This window comes from Dasypus novemcinctus, chromosome 4 (assembly GCF_030445035.2).
Source record: "Dasypus novemcinctus isolate mDasNov1 chromosome 4, mDasNov1.1.hap2, whole genome shotgun sequence".
Classification (NCBI taxonomy): domain Eukaryota; kingdom Metazoa; phylum Chordata; class Mammalia; order Cingulata; family Dasypodidae; genus Dasypus; species Dasypus novemcinctus.
This window is the reverse complement of record NC_080676.1, coordinates 74,596,227-74,617,564: the sequence shown is the minus strand read 5'-3', so window position 1 is coordinate 74,617,564 and position 21,338 is coordinate 74,596,227. Positions and strand designations below refer to the sequence as shown.

The following is a 21,338-nucleotide window of genomic DNA, read 5'->3' as shown; positions in this document are numbered from 1 at the left end:
TTTTAGGGCTGAGCAACTGGTAACATTTATAATGATGAGGAGCACTGGGATAGGAGCAAGCTTGGGAAAATGCAGAAATCAAGAGTTTCCTTTCAGATCCCTTCATTTAAGGTGCCTATTAGACATCCAAATGGAGATGCCAAGTAGTCAGTTGGAAACATGAATCAGGTATCAGGGACTGATTCTAGGCTAGAGATATAAATCCATGAACTCACTAGAGTTAGGGTAGATAGAACGCTGGGCATTCCAAGAGTGAGAAGCAGTGGGGATGAGGAGGGATGATGGGGAAGCAGGGGAGGAGTGGCCAAGAAAGGTAGGAGGAGAATCAAGAGAAAGTAGTGTCTAAGAAAACAAGTATTCCAAGGAATTGAATCTTCCTCTAACTTATCTGTGTTTTCCAAATGCTATTGTTCAGAAGAATCAGTCTACAGAATATATATATACAATACCTTATTTACTCACTTTGTGAGAAACAAACAGTTTTTAGGATAATTCTGATGTCCTTGATTGTCGCTGTAAGTGCTGACTGAAGAACGTTAATTGAGGTAGGATTGAACCCCACTCTAGGTTCCAGAATGTTGGGAGGAATTCCAAAGTACTGTGAGGGCAGAGGCAAGAGCCTTTCAGGTGGCTGGGGAGTCGAGCATTCGGGGTTTGTTTGACTGAATTTTTTTTTTTCTTTGGATAATTGCATTTTTCTGTTTTTTACTTTTTACTATAGGGAATATCAGATACAAAAAAATTAGCAGAATATTATAGTAAGCCTCTGGGTTCCCGTCATGCAGTCTAATAATTATCAACTTATGGCCAGTCTTGTTTCATTTATATTCCATCTACCACCACCCCATATTATTTTTTTAATTAATTAATTATTTTTAAAATTTATTCCCCCCCCCTTCCTGCAAGATGCCTCCCTCGTCTGTCTGCTCATCTTTAGGAGGCACTGGGAACCGAATCTGGGTCCTCCCATGTGGGAGGTGGGCACCCAATTGCTAGAGCCACATCTGTTCCCCTATATTATTTTTCTTTCTTTTTTTCATTATTCCCCATATTATTTTGAAACAGCCCCTACATCATATCATCTGTAAATACTTCAGCATGAATCTTTAAAAGTAAAGTCTTTTTTTTACATTAACACAATACCATTATCACCCCAAAAGTTAAAATTACTTGATATTATAAGAAATCCAGCCATGCCCAATTTTCAATTGTTTCATAAATATCATTTTTTTAACTGTTTGAATAAGGTCCACAAATTGAGACTGGGAATGTATCTCTTAAGTCTATATACATTCCCCCTCCATTATCATATATGTATATATGCATTTCTTCCCTCTCCTTTCCCCAGCAAATGATTTGTTGAAAAGAGCAAAGTATTTGTCCTGCAGAGTTTCCCACAGTCCAGATCGTGGGGGCTGCATCCCCATGGTGGTAGTGTTTGACAAATTTAATATGTTCCTCTGTCCTCTGAATTTCCTGTAAAATGGGAGTAAATCTGAGGCTTAATAAAGTTTGTTATTAATAGATTCTTTTTACAAGACTACTTTGTAGGTGCTACTGTTTTCTTTTACCAGGTGTCCCTTAATATCTGGTTTTGTCTCTTTTCATTTGCAGCTATTGATGATCAAAGCCTAGATCCATTATCACATTAGATATTGCAAAATGTTCTAACTCTATCCTTGTTTTTTCATTTATTAACTGTAATATTTCTACAAGGAGAAACTTTCCCACAATCTGTATTTGATTTCTCAGTGAAACAGATCATATAGGAAAGGCAAGAAAATGCTTGATTTTTTACCTTTACCCACCTATTTTCAAAATAATGAGTTGATTTCTAGTATCCTCCCACAGAAACGATTCAAGGCTTTACTTTTTGGGGGGGGGGGGTGTATTATGAATCCAGGGATTTAATTATTGGATGTGTTTCAATTCACTGCGGTTATCCTCACTGATGCTGAAATTATCCCCTCTTTGGCCAGTGGAAGCCCCTTCACGTTGGAGCTCACATCCTTCTGACACATAATCCTCACTGTCTGGTATGACAAGATGTTCAGATTTATCTTATATATTTCCTATCCAGACCTGGAATTGGTCATTTTCCCCAAGAGGCCCTGGTTCCTTTTAATGGGAAAGGACTTGAAGTTGTCATGTACTATGTTAGGTCACAGAATCAGAGTCAGGCAGTAGTTATAGGAGATGTAACCTCAATGAGAAAAGCTATACTAGAGTCCTCTAGAGAGCAGAATTTGACTTGAAACCATTCATACCAACCTTCTCTCAAGCTGTTGATCTAAGAAAATGATGCTATCATCTCCTAAGCAGACAGTGGGGGCCAAGCTGAAGGGTAGAAATGAAAAACTGGAGCCCATGAAAAAAAGTACTACTGGACAGGAGAGCGGATCCATCTCTCTGAAGAACACGATGGAGGACAGACAAATTCCTGGAAATGCAGACTACTGAGGAAAACAAAATGAAAATGTTGGGAAATTGTATGGCATTCTCAATAGAATGGAAAAAGAAACATCTTTCATAAAACAGCAGGTGCAGCTATATGATAGAAGTAAGCTGAGAAGAAAATAAAACAAGATAAATAGAAAGGAATATAGGTGAGATGAAGAAATCTAAGGGAAAATAAAAGCACAAGAGCAAGAATATGATCAGACTATATGTATTGTTTTATAACCTATTGTCTTTTACCTAACACTATGGGAAACATCTTTCCGTACATCATGAAATATATATATTTTTTACCATGATATTTCTAATGACTGGGCTGCATGGGTAATTCAACATATCAACTATCCTACATCATTTAACTAATCCCCTCATGTTAGAAAATTAGGTCTTTTCCACTTTGGTTTTTTAAAATTATTTTTGTTCTTTTTGCCCTTATGAGCAATGTGAGGAGGACACATTCTTGTACATCTGCCCGTTTATTCAACAACTATTTATTGAGCACTATTAACTGCTAGTAACAATGCTAGATGTTGGGGTACATGCTGGTGAAAAAGATGGACATAATTCCCCCATCTTAATGGATCTTGCGGTCCAGGAAATGAAACAATTAATTAAGAAATTTCAACACGTTTATGTAAATGGTAGAGAGAAGAAATACATGGTGATAAGGACGTACATGAGCAGGAAGAATAACCTATTTTAGGTTTTCCTAAAGTGACATTTAAACTGAGAACTGAAGAATGAGAAGAGGTAAGCTAAGAAAAGTATGGAAAAACAGTATTTTAGGAGAGAATAGCATGTTCAAAGATCTGAATGTGAGAGATAGGAAGGCACACTTAAGATGTTGAAAGAAATTCAATCTGAGACTGGACCTGTGGTGACAGGTCATGAAGGGTTTTGCTACTAGAGGATTTTAAGCTTGGCAGTGCCATGGTCAATATTTTTCTTATAGAAGGAGATTCTGGAGCACAATGGAGATTAAAGCATAGATAATAGAGGTAAGGGAGGTCAATTGGAAAGCTGTTCAATAGCCTAGGCATGAAAATGGTGGTACGCTTATAACAGATTGTTGACAGCATGAGGTGAAAAAGCAATGGATTTGAAAAATATTTTGGAGAGAATGATTCATTTGATGTGGATGGCAAAGGAGAATGAAGTCAAAGCTGGCTCCCAGGTTTCTGGCTTTAGCAACTAGGTGGTGTCATTTACTCTTAACGGGAAAGAGGTGGGAGAAATAATGGGTAATGTTGCCCTTAAGTTTCCTACAAAATTTCTAAATGGGGAGCTCAACCAGTCAAAGGCCCACCCCCAGTTTCGGTTCCCAGCGCCTCTTAAAGAAGACAAACAAACAATGAGCAAAAACAACAAGCAGACAACAAACAAAAAAAAACCCCAAGTGAGACAAGCAAAAACAAAACCAAAAGGGAGCAGATGTGGCTTAAGCAGTTGAGCACTGCCTCCGACACGGGAGGTCCTGGGTTTAGTTCCCAGTGCCTCCTAAATACAAAAACGAAGCAGACAATGAGCAAAACAAAAAAGCAAAAAACAATGAGTGGACCTGTACAAAAACAATGAGCAAACAGCTGAGGGAGCCATCTCTGAGGGAGGGGGGAGTTCCTAAATGGGCGTCTCCACTATGCAGTTGGATTTACAGAACTGGAGCTCAAGAGAGGGATCTGGCCTGGCATTTTAGGTTTGCGATCCATCAGCATGTGGTTGTAGTTGAAGCCATAGGAATGGCTGAGGTCTCCCAGTAAGAACATAGACAGGGGCAAGAGAAGGAACCTAGGACAGACCCCAGAGGCACAGCGTCAACATGTAAAGGACGGGCAGAGGAAGAAGACCCTGCGGAAAACACTTAGAAGAGAGGTAGGAGGAAAACGGGGGGAGGGGGCGTGGACGGCTGATTTGAAGAAGCAAAAGGAATAGCTGTGTGAAGAGGAAGGTAATGGCTAAGAGCGTCAAATAATTCCAAGAGGTTAAGAAAAACAAGGACTGAAAAGTCTCCATAGGATTTAGGGACCATCGATGTGAACTTGGTGACCATGACAAAAGCAGTGGCCGTGGTGGGTTGGGCCTTGTAACCAGATTTCATTGGTAAAGAGTGAATTGAAGGTGAGGATGTCTTCATTTTTCATTTGACTTTTGACCCAATTTCACAATCTTTCGCTGAGTAGACTATGGTGTTTACCATTGTCTCCTGAAATGATTTGGAAGGTAGACAGCCTGGTTTTAATTCTACTACTCAGTGGTGGAGCCAGAATTTAAATCCAGGCAGTCTGGATCCAGAGTCCATGCTCTCAGCCACTAGGCTATATTGACTGCTTGTGACCCAAAGCATCCTAACAGACTAGTAAATTAATTTGCCCTTGAAAACCATATGAGCAATAACCCTACCTCTAGAAATACACCTTAAAGAACTAATCAAAGAATTATGCACACAGGTATTCACCGCAGCATTATTTATAATAGCAAAACAATGTAAATTTGCATGGATTTTATTTTTTTTAAATAATAGGAATCAGCTATTCTGTCTATTGCTTGACTTATCTTTTGGTCTGTGTTAATAGTTTTTAGTCTGAATTTTGGTTGTACATTGATCACATTCTTAAAAGTTGATTGAAAAACTATATATGTTGAAATTTATGCTCTGCTTGCTTCCAGGATTGGCTGACTTTACAGCACAGAGCAAGGCTTGACATCTAGGACTGAAAGAGCTGAGTCCACCTGAAGAAGGCAGAAGGGACAGGCATTTTCTGGTACCAGAGTTAAATATATTGCAAGACCTGGGAAATTTGGTTCTAAGATGTCTGGCAACAAAGCAGAAACAAACATAATAAGTTACAGAATTTTCATTGTCCAATATGACAAATAATCTTAACAAAGTCTTCTGCGGAGGCATCTTTTTTCTGGGATCTAAATTCAGGCAGGAACCTAAGATGGGAATGCTTATGTAACAGGTATTGAAGGACACTGCAGTTTATTGTTAAGCAGTTTTATAAAGAAACTGAAAACCATTCAGCTGCATGGCTGTCCTTGAACTTGCCGTAAAGGTAGACAGCAAGCCACTGGCTTCTAACTTGAAGGCATTTATGCAACAGCTAAACTGCGGGGTCCAGGTATTTTGCCTTTTGCTCCTAACAGTTTCTCTCCTCTGTGGAATTCTACCACCTTTGATGCATGTTCACATCCCGTGCTGCTCTGGCTTTGCAGTAAAAGCACCTTCACATGAATACAAGCCGGGGGCGTGTGAGAAGAGGTTGTAGCCCAAAAAGGCCAGCTGTAGGCTAAAAATTTCTTTGAAGATTTGCAATTTATATTTAAAATTCCTGTGAATTTTACAGTCTGTTTCATAATATGTGTTTATATATAAAAATGTGTTTTTCCCCTTAAAAACTTCTAACAAAATTGGTGATCCAGGAAATGGGCTGCAATTATCCTATTTGAGTATCCCTTGGCAAGCCACATTGGACCACCCCCCCCAATAACCTCATCCTCACAGGCATACTATTATTTTAATTTGCTCTTGGGCCAGTATTCCCAGAGTCTAGATGAGTAAACTGCTTCTTGCTAATATTAAATGCCTTAGAATAAAACATAATATACTCTTCCAATATATAGAGCAGAGGGTCTACGTAAGTTTTGGTTGACAAGTGTTTAAAAAAAAAGGTACATTACTTTGTGAGCATTTATGAGTTGGGTTTTCTGTGTAGGCACAAAGATCAGGAGTGACCACATTTGACGTTTTGGCAATTTTTTTAAGAAGAACCTTTTAATCTCTAGCATTGATGATTGATCAAGACCTACCTGCCTTAGTTAGGCAGGTACAAAGGCCCAGCGAGAGCAGTCTGGGTGGTGGGCATCTAGCAGGCCTGACCTCACTGGAATAACAAGGAGTTTTGAAATCCCCAAAGTGACATCGGCTCTCTGTGAGAGCAAGCATGCTTGAAGAACTTCTACACATTCGGGTATTTATACTGTAAGCTCAGTCCTTTTCAGTTGGCTCTTTCTCTGGGCAGGACTTCTGGGTCATAAAAGCAGCTCTGAGGGGAGGGTGCTGGTGGACAAATCCTCTGGCTACATTTAGGGGGCAGCTGGGTAGTCCATGTGGAAGGAAGGCCCAGGATCACTTGAGAAAAGACCTATTCTCCTGAAACTAGAGGCTGCAACCTCCATGAACAGGACTCCGAGAACATGGGCCATAGGTAACCCAGCGGGCCTCCAGAAAGTTCCAGCTAATGAGGAAAAACATACTTCATCGAGAGAAAGTATTTAAAGTAGATGCTGACCACCTCTTCATGGAAGACCCTCGAAATGGCCTCAGTGGTACAGTTATTTAAAGAAAAACTATCCCTCGATGAACCATCAGAATGAGCAAGTTATAAATTGCATTCCTAAAGAGCTAAAATTTTGAACTATCAGGTACCTTTTTTTTTTTCTTTTTGAGGTACCGGGACCTCATATGTAGGAAACTGGCACTCAACTACTGAGCCATATCGGCTTCCCTTAATTGTTTTTTTCATTTGTTTTGCTTGTTGTTTGTTTTTTCAGCGGGCACCGGGAACCAAACCTGGGACCTCCCATATGGGAGGCAGGCACTCAACAACCTGAGCCTCGTCTGCCTCCTATTAGGTACCTTTTTTTTTAAGATTTATTTTTTATTTATTTCTCTTCTCTTTCCCCACCCCGTTGTCTGCTCTCTGTGTCCATTTGCTGTGTGTTGTCTGTGTCTGCTTGCATTCTTGTTAGTGGCACCAGGAATCTGTGTCTCTTTTCGTTGCGTCATCTAGCTGTGTCGGCTCTCCATGTGTGTGGTGCCACTCCTGGGCAGGCTGCACTTTCTTTAATGCAGGGCAGCTCCTTGTAGAACGTACTCCTTGTGCGTGGGGCACCCCTATGCGGGGGACACCCCTGCATGGCATTTCTCTCCTTGCGTACATCAGCACTGCCCGTGGGCCAGCTCACCACATGGGTCAGGAGGCCCTGGGTTTGAACCCTGGACCTCCCATGTGGTAGGCAGATGGTCTATCCGTTGAGCCAGATCTGCTTCCTAGGTACCATTTTTAAAGAGTCATTTAAATACTCACAGAACGGGTAAGTAATACTACATGGTTTGGTCAGTGGGAAGCACCAGCAGAAGATCAGAGGACAGAAGTAATAATCTGGGATATTTATTCCCACTGAGCCACCCACAGGGTATTGGTTTCAGTTGTGACATTTCTCTGGTACAGTTACAGTTCTCAGCAGATTCTAGCAACTACTTCCTCCCCTGCCCCTTCAGGCTTGGGGACAGCAATGTTGCCCGATAGCAATGCTGCCCACACATTTGTAGATAATCCCTTCAATAAACTCTCCTCAATTCCTTTTTTGGGCTGAGTGGTTTTTCTCTGCTGGGACCGAAACCCAGACATGATCCTCATGCCAGGACTAGGCTGATGAAGTAGATAACCATCTGAACATGGCTGGACAAAGATCACAGTGAATTGTACCTTATTCTTAAGACTTTTTCCCCAGAAGTGCCACACAACATTTCTGCTCATTCATTGGCCAAAGAAACATAGGATGTATTAATTATCTATTGCTGTGTAACAAATGATCCCAAAATGTAGTTACTTAAAACAATAAACATAAGAACTCAAACAACTTTCTAAGGGTCAGGCATCGGGGAGTGACTTAGCCAGTTATTCCAGCTCACAGTCTATTTAAAGGTTTGACTAGGGCTAGCAGATCTTCTTCCAAGATGGCTCACTCGCATGCCTGACAAGTAAAGACTGGTTGTTTGCAGGATGCCTCAGCTCCTTGCCATGTGAACCTCTCTAAGGTCCTGCTTGAGTGTTCACATGACATGGCACCTGACTTCCTCAGGAATGAGCAGGATGACAGAGCACAGTGCCTGCTTCGGCAAACACGTGTACTAAAATTGTAGTGGGGAAACGGACTTTGGCCCAGTGGTTAGGGCGTCCGTCTACCACATGGGAGGTCCGCGGTTCAAACCCCGGGCCTCCTTGACCCGTGTGGAGCTGGCCCATGCGCAGTGCTGATGCGCGCAAGGAGTGCCGTGCTACACAGGGGTGTCCCCCGCGTAGGGGAGCCCCATGCGCAAGGAGTGCACCCATAAGGAGAGCCGCCCAGCGCGAAGGAGGGAGCAGCCTGCCAAGGAATGGCGCCGCCCACACTTCCCGTGCCGCTGACGACAACAGAAGCGGACAAAGAAACAAGACGCAGCAAAAAGACACAGAAAACAGACAACGGGGGGAGGGGAGGGGAGGGGAATTAAATAAAATCTTTAAAAAAAAAAAAATTGTAGTGATACAGAGAAAATTAGCATGACCCCTGTGCAAGGATGACACGCAAATTTGTGAACTGTTCCATATTTTAAAAAAAGAGCACGCAAGGTGGAAGCCACAAAGCGTTCCATGAGCTGGTCTCAGAAGTGGAACACTTTCACTTTCACCATTTTCTCTTTATTATGCGTGAGTCACTTGGTCCAGCCCACACCCAAGAAGAGAGAAATTCAGCTACGTCTATTGAAGGGAAGAGCATCAAAGCCTAAGTGAATATTTTAAAACCATTGCAGCAGGCCACACCTAACCTCAAAGCATACGCTCTTCCCGGGAGGAGAATCGCAAGCATTCGGCCTGAAGTACTCATGCCTACCACTGTGTGGTTATTTTTTTTGTTTTTGGCTGGAAGAATCCTAGGAGATTTTATCAGCCACTTATGAGTTAAGCAAACTCTGGATCCAAGCCTTGCTCTGTGTTTGTTCTAGAAATCTTTGCTCTGTGAATCTTAGGGTTATGGTGTAGGTATATCATTTGAACCTCGGGTGGTAGGGGAGGAGGGACAGAACAGCCCCAGGGACTTCCCTGAAAAGGTAAGTGCTTCCCCAGGGAAGAGGAGGGTCTTCACCTAAGAAACTGGGTCACATCCTTAGGGGAGATGCCGTGGTCACGGGGTGGTTTTCCCGGGGCGAGGTTTATCCGTTGCACTCTGGATGTGCTGGCCCCTGCGGTTGCCCCGAGGGTGGGAAACTTGACTGTGTAATTGTAATAGGGGGGAACTGTGTCTGCACGTTCCCCTGGGGGGGAAAGAAAAGGAAACTGGATCACCAAGTGAGGGTCTAGGCAGGGATGAGTGGAGTCTCTACCACTTTCTATGAGCCTCCTTGTCCTGACCTTGGACTTCCCTGGCAGAAGGAGCCAACGCAGTATCCCCCTGTGGAGGCAGGAGGCCCGGAGCCAGAGAGAGGGACATCTGGAGAGTCACAACGTCACCCCTGTCTTGTGAGCCAGTTGGTGTTCATTCCTCATTTGTATGGTCCTATGCTTTGGGCAAAACCTTATAGAAGTGGGCTAGTCTTAGCTCAACTGTCTGGGCCATAAGAGAAATACTAAGTATTCACAGAGCAGTAAGGCAGAAGCAGTGAGGGAGTGGCAGGGCTAGGTGAAGAGAGACTCCCAGGGAGAGGGTAAGACCCCAGCTCCAGCTGCCTCTCCCACCAAGAGATTCTGCTCCCTTGACCAGACAAAGAGATTCTAGGTTTTAATAATGTACTTGGTATTCCATACTGCCAGCTACCCCATTCTTCATTCAGTTCTTGAGTTCACAACCACAGCTGTCAGCACAGCGGCCTAGGAATGTAGGCAGTGTTAAGATCTTGATCCATGGGTCCCAATACCCAAGGATGTATCTGTGAGGGAGGTCTGCAGTCATTTCTAGACCAGAGATGGGTGAGAGCTCCAGGCCAAGGCAAGACCTCCAGAAGGGCTGGAGATAATTTCTATCTCATGGATCTGAGGCCCTGCAGAGACCTGAGGGAGGACGTCCCCAGGATCTGGGTGAACTTTCTGGTCAGCTGCTCTCCCCCCAGCAAAGAAATGTCATCGGAACAACCTCGACACTTTGTGCCGGCCCGCCTCTCTGTGGCCTTTGGACTGGTGGGGTCAGGGCAGCGTCCCGGCCTTGGAGAGGCGGTTTACAGGCCTGGAGCTGGGATCTGCTGTGCCATCCTTTCATTGATTGCATCTGTGTGATGCACAAGCCTGGTTTGTGACGAAATCAAAACACAACTTTATTTTTTGTCCCCCACTGCCCTTTAAACTTTATTCAGTGGGGAAAGCTTTTCTTCTCCTACAGGATGAAAACTCAGCAGGCCTTATGATTTTTCTGCCTAGTTTTAGGTAATAGCCTTCTAATTCGTTTAAGTCAGAAAGAGTTTCAAATCAGTAATTAAATATTAATCACTCTCTGGTCTGCACATAAAGGAAAACCTCCTTCCTCTCCCTCGGCCAAGGCTTATAGCTGGTGTTACCATCTCTTGGAAAGGGGGTACGATGGGCCCCTTTTTTCTCCAATCCAACCACCTCCCCCTCCTCACTCCATAGCGGCTGCTTCAGTATCACCATCGTGAGGGAAAGGGCAGGGAGGTGAGGTAAGGCGACTCTTCACATGCTGCTTGGCCGGATGGCTTTGCACTCTCTGGGCTGGCAGAGAACTAAAGCTGACCGTCCTGGGTGCTCTGTGGATTGTCCAGAGACTCCGTCCCTGAGACCTTTCTCCCACCGTTCCCTTGACACCGGTGATGCATCTGTTTTCTGGATGGTCACTTGTGATGTCTTTACATCCAGCTTCTTGTTGCTAGGGCCCCAGTCGCGCCCTCCTCTTTTTGGTCTGATCCATGGGAAACGCCACACTTCCCTGTGTACCATGAACTCCAGGATGATCCTAAGGCAGTGCTCTGCTTTTAAAACCCCGTGTCAGCTCATCTGTTGGTAACACTCCAGAAGGGAAACAGACCCCAGGCCTCTACACACCCCCGCAATTCCAGAGGACTTGTGGTGTGGTTGCTTGTCTCTAATGATGGCTGGCATCACTTCCTCCCCCCTTTATATGTCTGACACTCAACTATTGAAAAGTAGAGTCTTTTACTCCATCGCTTAACTCGAAATCACACTGTGACTGCTTAACCAATAGCATGTGGTAAAGTGACTCTATGCCCGTTCTGGGCCTCACCTCTAAAATAACTGCAGCTGTCTTTTATTCCCTCTTGAAATCCAGCCACCATGCTATGCGGAACCCAGGGAGCCACATCGGGGAGAGTCAAGACCCTGGCCAACCATGGCAGCCGTCAGCCTTCGGCCCAGCACTAACGTGCCAGCCGTGAGAATGAATCGTTTTGGAGCTGATACTGTGAGGAGCACAAGCAAGTTGTTCCTACTCAGGCTGGCCTGAATTGCAAAATTTTGCACATATTATTGTTGTTTTAAGCCACTGACTTTTTTGGCGGTGGTTTTTTCAGCAATAGGTAACTGAAACACTTGGTAAGCTCTCCAAGAGGCCCCATGTAAGTCTTTCACATTGGGTTTGAGGTGAAGTAGATAATACCCCACTTCCTTCCCACTTGGGTAGGGTGAGGATTCAACATGGCAACAGATCTCTCCAAAGACATCTCTTCCTAAATCATGCTCTCTCCCCACAACCTAATCCCTTTATATATCCACGATCTGACTGAGGAGTCCAAGAGAAGTGGAACTGGTTCTTTAAAATTGCCTCTGTGTAGGACGACCAGTAAGATGGTGGCAGAGTAAGGAGCTCCTAGAGTCAGCCTCTGATACACGGCTGTTAGCAAACACCCAGAGCTCTCTGGAGCTAGCTGAAGCACCTGTTTGGGGGCTATAGGAGACCAGAGAAGCATCCTGTAACATCCTTGAAGAAGTGGAAGGAGGAGACTGCCCACCTGCAGAGAAGACTTGTAAGCAGAATGCTCCATGCCGCGGAGGCTGGTGCCCATCCTCAACGGAGGCACAAGCTGCCTCGGGAGCTGTTCCAAGCTCTTCCGGCTGGAATTGAAAGCTCCACTTCCCCAAACAGGGGAGGAAGACACAGTTGGGCACCAACTTCAGCTACTGATGAGTAAGTTCGGCAGGCTAAAGTATAATTCTAAGAACAGCTAAAGTTTGAGTCTGTCTAGGTCAGAAAGAGGCCGGGAGCTGCCATCTTAACACTGTGCCTGGCACAAGGGGAAGCGGGGTGGACTGAAAATCCCAGTGCTGGTGGGGACCGGCTTCCTTCCCTCCAGATCAGACTGCAGCTCTAGCCATTTCTGCTGTTGAGATTTGGGGCTTTGTAAGTGCTGGAGAGGTGCTCCTGTTAGAGATTCCAGAATGTGGCTCCTTCATTCTCTATCCAATCACTACTACTCTCCCCAAAGCATCATTATTTATTCAGACTCTGCCTGCCTGCACTAATACTCAGGCAACACAGCAAATGGTTCTCAACAGCTTACCTGTGGTTCAGCCCAGCCGAGCCTCGGCCCATGGCCGCCTACCCGGACCGTCCTGGCCCCGAGGCTGGCCCTGGCCCTGCAGGCTCCGCGCTGCCGGACCAGAGCCTCCTGTGGAATGTCTTCCAGGGGGTTGATAAAGACAGGAGTGGTGTGACATCAGACAGCGAGCGTCAGCAAGCACTACCCAATGGTACATGGACTCCATTTAATCCTGTGACTGTCAGGTCCATCATACCTATGTTTGACCGAGAAAACAAGGCTGGCGTGAACCTCAGCGCGTTCACTGGCATCTGGAAGTACATCACAGACGGGCAGAACGTCTTCCGCACCGACGACAGGGACAGTTCTGGGATGATTGACAAAAACGAGTTCAAGCAAGCACTCTCAGGGTACCGGCTCTCTGACCAGTGCCACGATATCCTTATTCGAAAGTTTGACAGATAAGGAAGAGGACAGATTGCCTTTGATGACTTCATTCAACGCTGCATAGTTCTGCAGAGGTTAAGGGATATATTCAGGTGCTGTGACACCAACCAGGACGGCTGGATCCAGGTGTCTTACGAGAAGAGCACTGGCCTGTGCGAGCAGCAGTGGGACTCACCGAACAGACTGGCAATGCCAAACCTCTTACCCTGTCACTGAACGAGAAAACACGGATGCAGCTCAATGCTGTCCGACCTTCAAATTTTATATAATTAATATTTAGGGACCTGACTGTATATATGTGGATAAGCTGATTAACGTTTTTGTAATCTTAATAGCTGTATCAATATTCAGACACAAACATTTGATTTGGTGACTAATTGTGCCACTAGGTAAATATCAATTCAGATACTCTGCAGGAGCAGAATGCATCATGTGCTGTTCTGATACCTCTAGTTCTATAGTGGAAATGCTATTATTAGTCAGTAGGAATTTTAAATGATAGGGAATTTGAACATAAGGCTTTTCATGTGCCTTCCTTTTCTAAAAGGTCTTTATTGTATTCATTTGAATATACAACGTAAGCAATAAAGTAAATGGTAAACACTTCGTTTACTTGCAACTTTTCAAAATAAAAGGCTGAAGAAATGCAAAAAAAAAAAGGGAGCTTACCTGTGTGACTTGGTCTATGGCAAGTCATAGGTAAACATATCTTGTGTTTAAAATATAAATATAGGGAAGCAGACTTGGCCCAGTGGATAGGGCATCTGTCTACCACATGGGAGGTCCACGGTTCAAACCCCGGGTCTCCTTGACCCATGTGGAGCTGGCCCACGTGCAGTACTGATGCACGCAAGGGGCACATGCACATGCAAGGAGTGCGCCCCGTAAGGAGAGCCACCCAGCGCATAAAAAGTGCAGCCTGCCCAGGAATGGTGCCACACACACGGAGAGCTAACACAGCAAGATGACGCAACAAAAAAAGGAAACACAGATTCCCATGCCACTGACAACAGAAGTGGACAAAGAAGAACACAGCAAAAATGGACACAGAGAACAGACAACTGGGGTGGTGGGAGGGGAAGGGGAGAGAAAAAAAAAATATATATATATATATAGTTAAAAATAAATTAAAGGGCAGGTGATTGGAACGTCTCCTGTGGCTGGGCCCTTGCCCTTGGTGTGACCTAATGGGGGCAGCAGCTGTGGAGGAGATCAAGGCCAAAATCAGACATGTCTGGGAGGCAGATGCAGTCTGGAGGGGCCATCTGGCTCTCTGAGCCTAAGGTCCCATCTCCTACCAAGGTCCTGCGGAGGTCCCAGCCGAAATCAGGCTCTGATCTCCCGAGCACTCTTCCTGAAATCTGGCTGAAGGCGCCCCATGCAGTTCCAGCCTGAAAGCCCATCATCTTGAGGAAGATAGTGGCCCATGTCTTAGAGATCCCAGCTGTCCGGTCACCTCGTGGGAGCCCAAGAATTGCCTTTTTCCTGGAGAAAGGAAACAACCCTCCTAGGAAGGAAACTACCAAGGAGGACCTCTTCCAGACAAGCAGCGTACCTGTCACCACAGCCACCACTCCGGTGCTGTACCCCTTGGAAGTCAAGTCCAACTCCAAGAAAGGACACCCAGACCCCAGAGACTTGGAAATGTCTACGAAAGTCAGGCGTCCAGCCTCCACCTTGGCCTCCACCCAGGCCGCCGCTCCTGCTTTGGCTTCGAGGGGCTGCTGGGGACAGAAGACTTGGCTGGAGTCTCACCTGTCGTGGGTTCAAACTCAGCCGAGGTCCCCAGGGTACCCGTGAAGCCCTGGACCCCAGACATGACCCTCCCTGGAATCTCTCCAGTGACCGTGAAAGAGAATCGGGAGAAGGTGCTGGCAATCCTGAAATGGGAGCTAGATGAGTGGGCCGCGGCCGTGAATGCCAAGTTGGAAGCTGCTGAGCAGTTTGATCTCCTGGTTGTATGAGATGAAGTGGGGGTGCCCAGGCTCCCCCCCTCCCCCATCATAGCCCTTCCCTGTGGTAACTGAGGAGATACTTGGGGTCGCCCTACCCTGGGCTGCCTTGCTGGTTGCCACATGGGAGGTGTCTACCTCTCAGGGCTCCTGCTGCAGTGGTCCGGTTTCTAGTCATTGGCCCATTGGCCTCTGAGTAGCCGGGCCAGAGGACGTTAAAGGGCTGGGCTTGGAGGGAGAGCTTCTCTGCCCTCACTGACATGTCTGGCTGCCCCAAACCACCCCCAATGGGAGTCTGGCACTGAGGCTGTGGGCGGCTTTTGGCTTTTCCTCCTGGGTTCCCAGCCACAGGCCATCTATGTAAAGAGGCATCAGGTTTCACAGGTTTCCTCTAAGATTACCTTGATGGTCCTGGAGAGAACTGATGGGTTGGGGGACAGTCCTCTCTTCATGGAAGATGCTGGACTCTCAGCCTGTGGAGCCTAAGTTAGGAGGAGAAGGGAGCCCCGGTGGGTCTTGGCCCAGCTTTTCCTGCATGGACGATCTGATTTATAGTTCTGTGCTCTGCGTTGCTGATGGAGCACTGGCTGTCTGGGGCTAGGAGGGTACGTTTAAGGACAGGGGCACCAGGTGTTACAGGCCCTGGGTACCATGGACACTGAGGCTCACGGGCTGGGAGATGTCACCTGCACAGAGACTGGAGGCTCCCAGCTCTTGTCCCTCACACCCATTTCTGACACAAACATGGAGCCTGCTCAGCTATAGATTTATGGGCTGAAAAGTCCCAGTCCCTTCTGCATTTTATAAGTATTTATAAAGTTCTAGGAAGCTTTTCTTATGCCCCAGGAAGGGGCAGGGCTTGGTAGAGATTTTAACTTTGAGCTTTCTTTATAGATGAAACCTTTGCTCGAGGTAGGTGCTACAAGTTGAACTGGGGGTCCTGTTGTCTCAGGGGTTTTCTACCCTGTTTCCCAATACTGGTAGAGAGTATGGTTTTGAAGGCTGCCCTAAGCACCGCTGCTCCACCGTACTCCAGCCCATTACAGCTTTTGACATATGCAAGTTGGTGTACTTGGGTGCTCAGTGGGATGTGGAGGGGCTTGCAGATAACAGAACATCGGGGAAAATGAGTGCTCAAAGGGGCACTTGGATGAAATAGTGTGGGCCCCGTGGCGCTAATGAAAACCCTTGCAAGGCCTGGGAATCCTGGGATATCTGACACACCCTGTGCCCTGCAAACAAGCCCTCTTCCCGTTGGACCCAGTGCCCTTCCAGTCAGACCACACCCAAGAATCACCCCCCATTGGCTGACAGTTCTTGGGAGATGTTTTCGTCCTGCAGAATCCAGGGTAGACAGACATTGCGTTCTCATCACTGCAAACTTTTCACTGGCCCAAGGGACTAAGATTGTAGAGTTAAGGAAAAATTGGGATTTTCTTTTTTCTTATTAAAAGACCTAACTGAAGAATAATTAATTAATTAAAATGTGTATACTTAAGTTTCAAAAAAAAAAAAAGCTTGTAGCTTTAGCCTGGGCCCCAGCACCACCTCCACAGGGAGGAAGCTGGGGGGAGCTGTGCCAGCCGCTCTGGGAAATTACCAGCCAAGGGGGGAGGTCAGTGATTAGCCTACTTTGGCAGCACAAGCTGCCTCAGGAGCTGTTCTGTGGCTGGAACTGGAAGCTCCATTTCCCAAAAAAGGGAGGAGAAGACGGTTGGCCACTGATCAGTAGACTCAGCTGGTGAAGGTATAACCCTAGGAACAGCTGGGGTATAAATCTAACCAAGTCAGAAAGAGGTCGGTGGCCTCCATTTTGACTCCACCCCCAGCATGAAGGGAAGTCAGGCTGACCAAAAATCACAGTGACAGTAGGAACCAGTTTCTTTCACCCAGATCAGCCTGCAGCCCTAGCCTAAGCTTCAGCCCCACCTCTGGCAGGGAGGGGGCTGACAGGCCCTGTACCAGCCTATCCAGGTAACTGCAGGTACATTTGGCTGGAACAGACTAAATAATTGGAAGGCTAATGGGACAACTGCAGTCAACCTTGGACCCATACTGCATAGATTGCTGCCCACACCTGCAGCAGCATTCCTTTCCCAGCCAGGGGAGAAGGGTGAGAGGCTTCATCAGTCTCTATGGGCAACTACAGTCTAGCCCTTCATGGATTGTATTATTCCACACAGCTGTGACTCCGTCCCTACCCCTGGCAAAGGAGAAAGTTGGGAGAATCTTCATTGGTGCCTGAGGCAATGAGGGCAGCTTGAGCCTCCACAGCTCCTAGCACTAACTACATCCTTGGCTCATGCACCATCAGCAAGGGAGAAAGGGCAGGAAGCCCTAAACTAAAGAGAAAAACTGCACCCAGAATAAATAGCTAGATGCCAAGACACCAACAAAAAATTACTATCCACACCAAGAAACAGGAAGCTAAGGCCCAGTTAAAGGGACAAGATAAGCCTCCAGATGACAGAAAGGAGTTGAGACAACTAATCATAGATGTCCAAACAAATCTCCTTAATAAATTCAATAAGATGGCCAAAGAGATTAAGGATATTAAGACGACTTTAGATGAACACAAAGAAGAATTTGAAAGCATACATAGAAAAATAGCAAATCTTATGGGAATGAAAGGTACAATAAATGAACTTTAAAGAACATTGGAACCATATAATAGATATGAGGAGGCAAAAGAAAGGATTGGTGAGCTTGAATAAATACCCTCTGAAAGTGAACATGCAAAAGAACAGATGAAAAAAAGAATGGAAAAAATTGAACAAGGTCTCACGGAACTAAATGGCAGCAAAAGACATGCAAACAGGGAAGTGGATTTGGCTCAACAGACAAAGCATCTGCCTACCACATGGGAGGTCCAAGGTTCAAACCCAGGGCCTCCTGACCCATGTGATGAGCTAGCCCATGCACAGCGCTGATGCGTGCAAGGAGTGCCATACCATGCAGGAATGTCCCCTGCATAGGGGAGCCCCATGCACAAAGAGTACGCCCTGTAAGGAGAGCCGCCCAGAGTGAAAAAAGTGCAGCCTGCCCTGAAGTGGCACTGCACACATGGAGAGCTGATGCAGCAGTATGACGCAACAAAAAAAGACACAGATTTCCTGTGCCACTGACAATAATACAAGCGAACACAGAAGAACACACAGCAAATGGACACAGAAAGTAGTCAACTGGGTTGGGGGGAGGGGAGAGAAATAAATAAAAAATAAATCTTTAAAAAAAGACATGCAAACAGATGTGTCATGGGTGTCCAGAAGGAGAAGAGAAGGGAAAAGGGGCAGAATTAATATCTGAAGAAATAATGGTAGAAAATTTCCCAACCCTATCAAAGGACATAGATATCTGTGTCCACAAAGCACAACGTACTCCCATCTGAAAAAATCCAAATAGACCTACTCGAAGACAGATACTCATCAGAATGTCAAATGCCAAGGACAAAGAGAGAATTCTGAGAACAGCAAGAGAAATGCAATGCATAACATATGAGGGATACCCAATAAGATTAAGTGCTGATTTCTCACCAGAAACCATGGATACAAGAAGAGAGTGCTCTGATATATTTAAGACACTACAAGAGAAAAACTTGCAGCCAAGAATCTTATATCCGGCAAGACTGTCTTTCAAAAATGAGGGCTAGATTAGATTATTCACAGATAAAGAGAAACAGATAATTTCTAAGCAAGAGACCAGATTTTCAAGAAATACTAAAGGGTGTGCTAGAGCTTAAAAAGAAAAGACAGGAGAAAGAGGCATGGAAGAGAGTCTAGAAATAAAGATTATATCAATAAAAGTAACTAAAAGTGGCAAAAGAGTGGTGAAAATAAAATGACAGATAAAACTCAAATTGTCAGGAATAAACTTAACCAACGATGTAAAGCACTTGTATTCAGAAAACTGCAACTCAATGTTAAAAGAAATTTTAAAAGGCCTAAATAACTAGAAGAACATTCCATGCTCATGGACTGAATAAATATCATTAAGATGTCAATTCTTCTCAAATTGATATACAGATTCAATGCAATCATAATAAAAATTCCACCAGCATTTTTTTTTTAAGTTGAAAACACAATTACCAAATTTATTTGGAAGGGTAAGGTGTCCTAAATAGCCAGAAACATCTTTAAAAAAAAAGAGTGGGGAAGCAGATGTGACTGAAGCAATTGGGCTCCTGTCTACCATATAGGAGGTTCAAGGTTGGATGCCCAGGGCTTCCTGGTGAAGGCAAGCTGGCCCACGCAGAATGCCAGCCTGTGCAGAGTGCTGGCCTGTGAGGAGTGTTGGCCTGTGAGGAATGATGGCCTGGGCAGAGTACTGCCCCATGCAGGAGTGCTGCACTGCACAGGACTGCTGCCCCGCGCTGGAGTGCTGGCTCATGTGGAGAACTGGTGCAGCAAGATGACACAAAAAAAAGAAACACAGAGAAGAGATAATAAGAGATGCAGCAGACCAGGAGCTGAGGTGGTGTAAGAGAATGATCGCCTCTTTCCCACTCTGAAAGGTCCCAGAATGGGTTCCCAGAGCTGCCCAATGAGAATACAAACAGACACAGAAGAACACACAGTGAATGGACACAGAAAGCAGACAATGGAGGGAGGGAGAAATAAATAAATATATAAACAAATCTTTTTAAAAAATAAAAAAGGAAGCGCGAACCTTAACTCTCCAGACTTTAAATCATATTACCTAGGTATAATGGTAAAAACGGCATGGTACTGGCATAAAGACAGACACATAGGGAGGCGACTTGGCCCAGTGGATAGGGCATCTGTCTGCCACATAGGAGGGCCACAGTTCAAACCCCAGGCCTCCTTGACCCGTGTGGAGCTGGCCCACATGCAGTGCTGGTGTGCACAATGAGTGCCATGACATGCAGGGTTGCCCCCACTTGGGGGAGTCCCACGCGCAAGGAGTGCACCCCGTAAGGAGAGCCGCCCAGCACGAAAGAGGGTGCAGCCTGCCCAGGAATGGCACCGCACCCACTGAGAGCTGACACAGCAAGATGACGCAACAAAAAGAGACACAGATTCCCGTGCCGCTGACAACAGAAGTGGATAAAAAGAGGAACGCACAGCAAGTGGACACAGAGAACAGACAATGGGGGTGGGGGTGGGGGTGGAGGTGGGAAGGGAGAGAAATAAATAAAATAAATCTTAAAAAAAAAAAGACAGACACATAGACCAATGGAACCAAATTGATGGTTCAGAAACAGACCCTCACATGTATGGTCAAGTGATTTTTCACTAGTTTGTCAAACCAACACAGCTCAGGCAGAACAGTCCATTCAACAAATGGTGCTGAAAGAACTGGATATCCATAGTGAAAGGAAGGAAAGAGGACCCCTATCTCACATCTTATCCAAAAATTAACTCAAAATGGATTTAAAAAAACTAAAAATAAAAGCAAGAACCATAAAGCTTCTAAAAGAAATTGTAGGAAAATATCTTCAAGACCTGGGGGTAGGTGGTGGATTCTTAAAGGAGATAAGAGGAGCACTGAGATGGACTAATGATGTTTAATGTATGTAGACGTTTTAATTAGCTTTACTGTAAAAAAGCGTGGAAATGTATAGAGTGGATGGTAACACATTGTAAGTAACAGCTAGTTTATAAATGGGGATGTGGCTGAAAATGGTAGTCTAGGCATGTAAATGCCAATTGACAGAATGCTAGAGAAAAATCTAGGAACTGAATAGCATAGTAAACCAAGAGGTGGATGAGAATTGTGGTTGATGGTACAGATGCAAGAGTGTCCTTTGTGAGCTAGAGCAAATGTACATCACTACTGCAGGGTGGTGGGAATATGGAGACACAGGTGGAAAATACAGCTGGCATTACCTATGGACTGTGGTTAGCAGTAATAATATAATATTCTTGCATCTGTGCCAAAGATGTACTGTTTTGATAATGGATCAGTATGGAAAATGTGTGCCAAATGTACACTATGGACATCATGACAATCAGATGATATTATATTATTTGTAACAAATATTCCACCACAGCGTGGTGTGTTGATAGAGGCGTGGTTTGGGAATTCTGTACATGTGCATGATTTTTTTATGTTTACAACTTCTGTCATAAAAAATATATTTAAAAAATAATAATAGGGTGGATTGGGAGAACATACACCAAATGTAAGATAAGGACTATAATTAGTAGTAAGATTTTGGCAATATACTTTCATAATTTGTAACAAGCTTCTCACAATAA

The 21,338-nt window shown here is 45.1% G+C and overlaps 2 non-coding genes and 2 pseudogenes across 2 annotated transcripts; all 4 read left to right on the top strand.

Moving 5' to 3' along the window:
* Nucleotides 1–8,730: 8,730 nt before the first annotated feature.
* LOC111765936 (U6 spliceosomal RNA) lies at nt 8,731–8,835 on the top strand. Its single transcript, XR_002798135.1, has one exon. It is a non-coding gene; the product is annotated as a U6 spliceosomal RNA (small nuclear RNA).
* Nucleotides 8,836–9,168: 333 nt separating this feature from the next.
* LOC101419543 (programmed cell death protein 6 pseudogene) lies at nt 9,169–13,759 on the top strand (annotated as a pseudogene).
* Nucleotides 9,380–9,538, top strand: LOC111765942 (U1 spliceosomal RNA). The gene has a single exon (XR_002798140.1). It is a non-coding gene; the product is annotated as a U1 spliceosomal RNA (small nuclear RNA).
* Nucleotides 13,760–14,398: 639 nt separating the features above from the next.
* LOC101419991 (sororin-like) lies at nt 14,399–15,132 on the top strand (annotated as a pseudogene).
* The last annotated feature ends 6,206 nt before the right edge of the window (nt 15,133–21,338 follow it).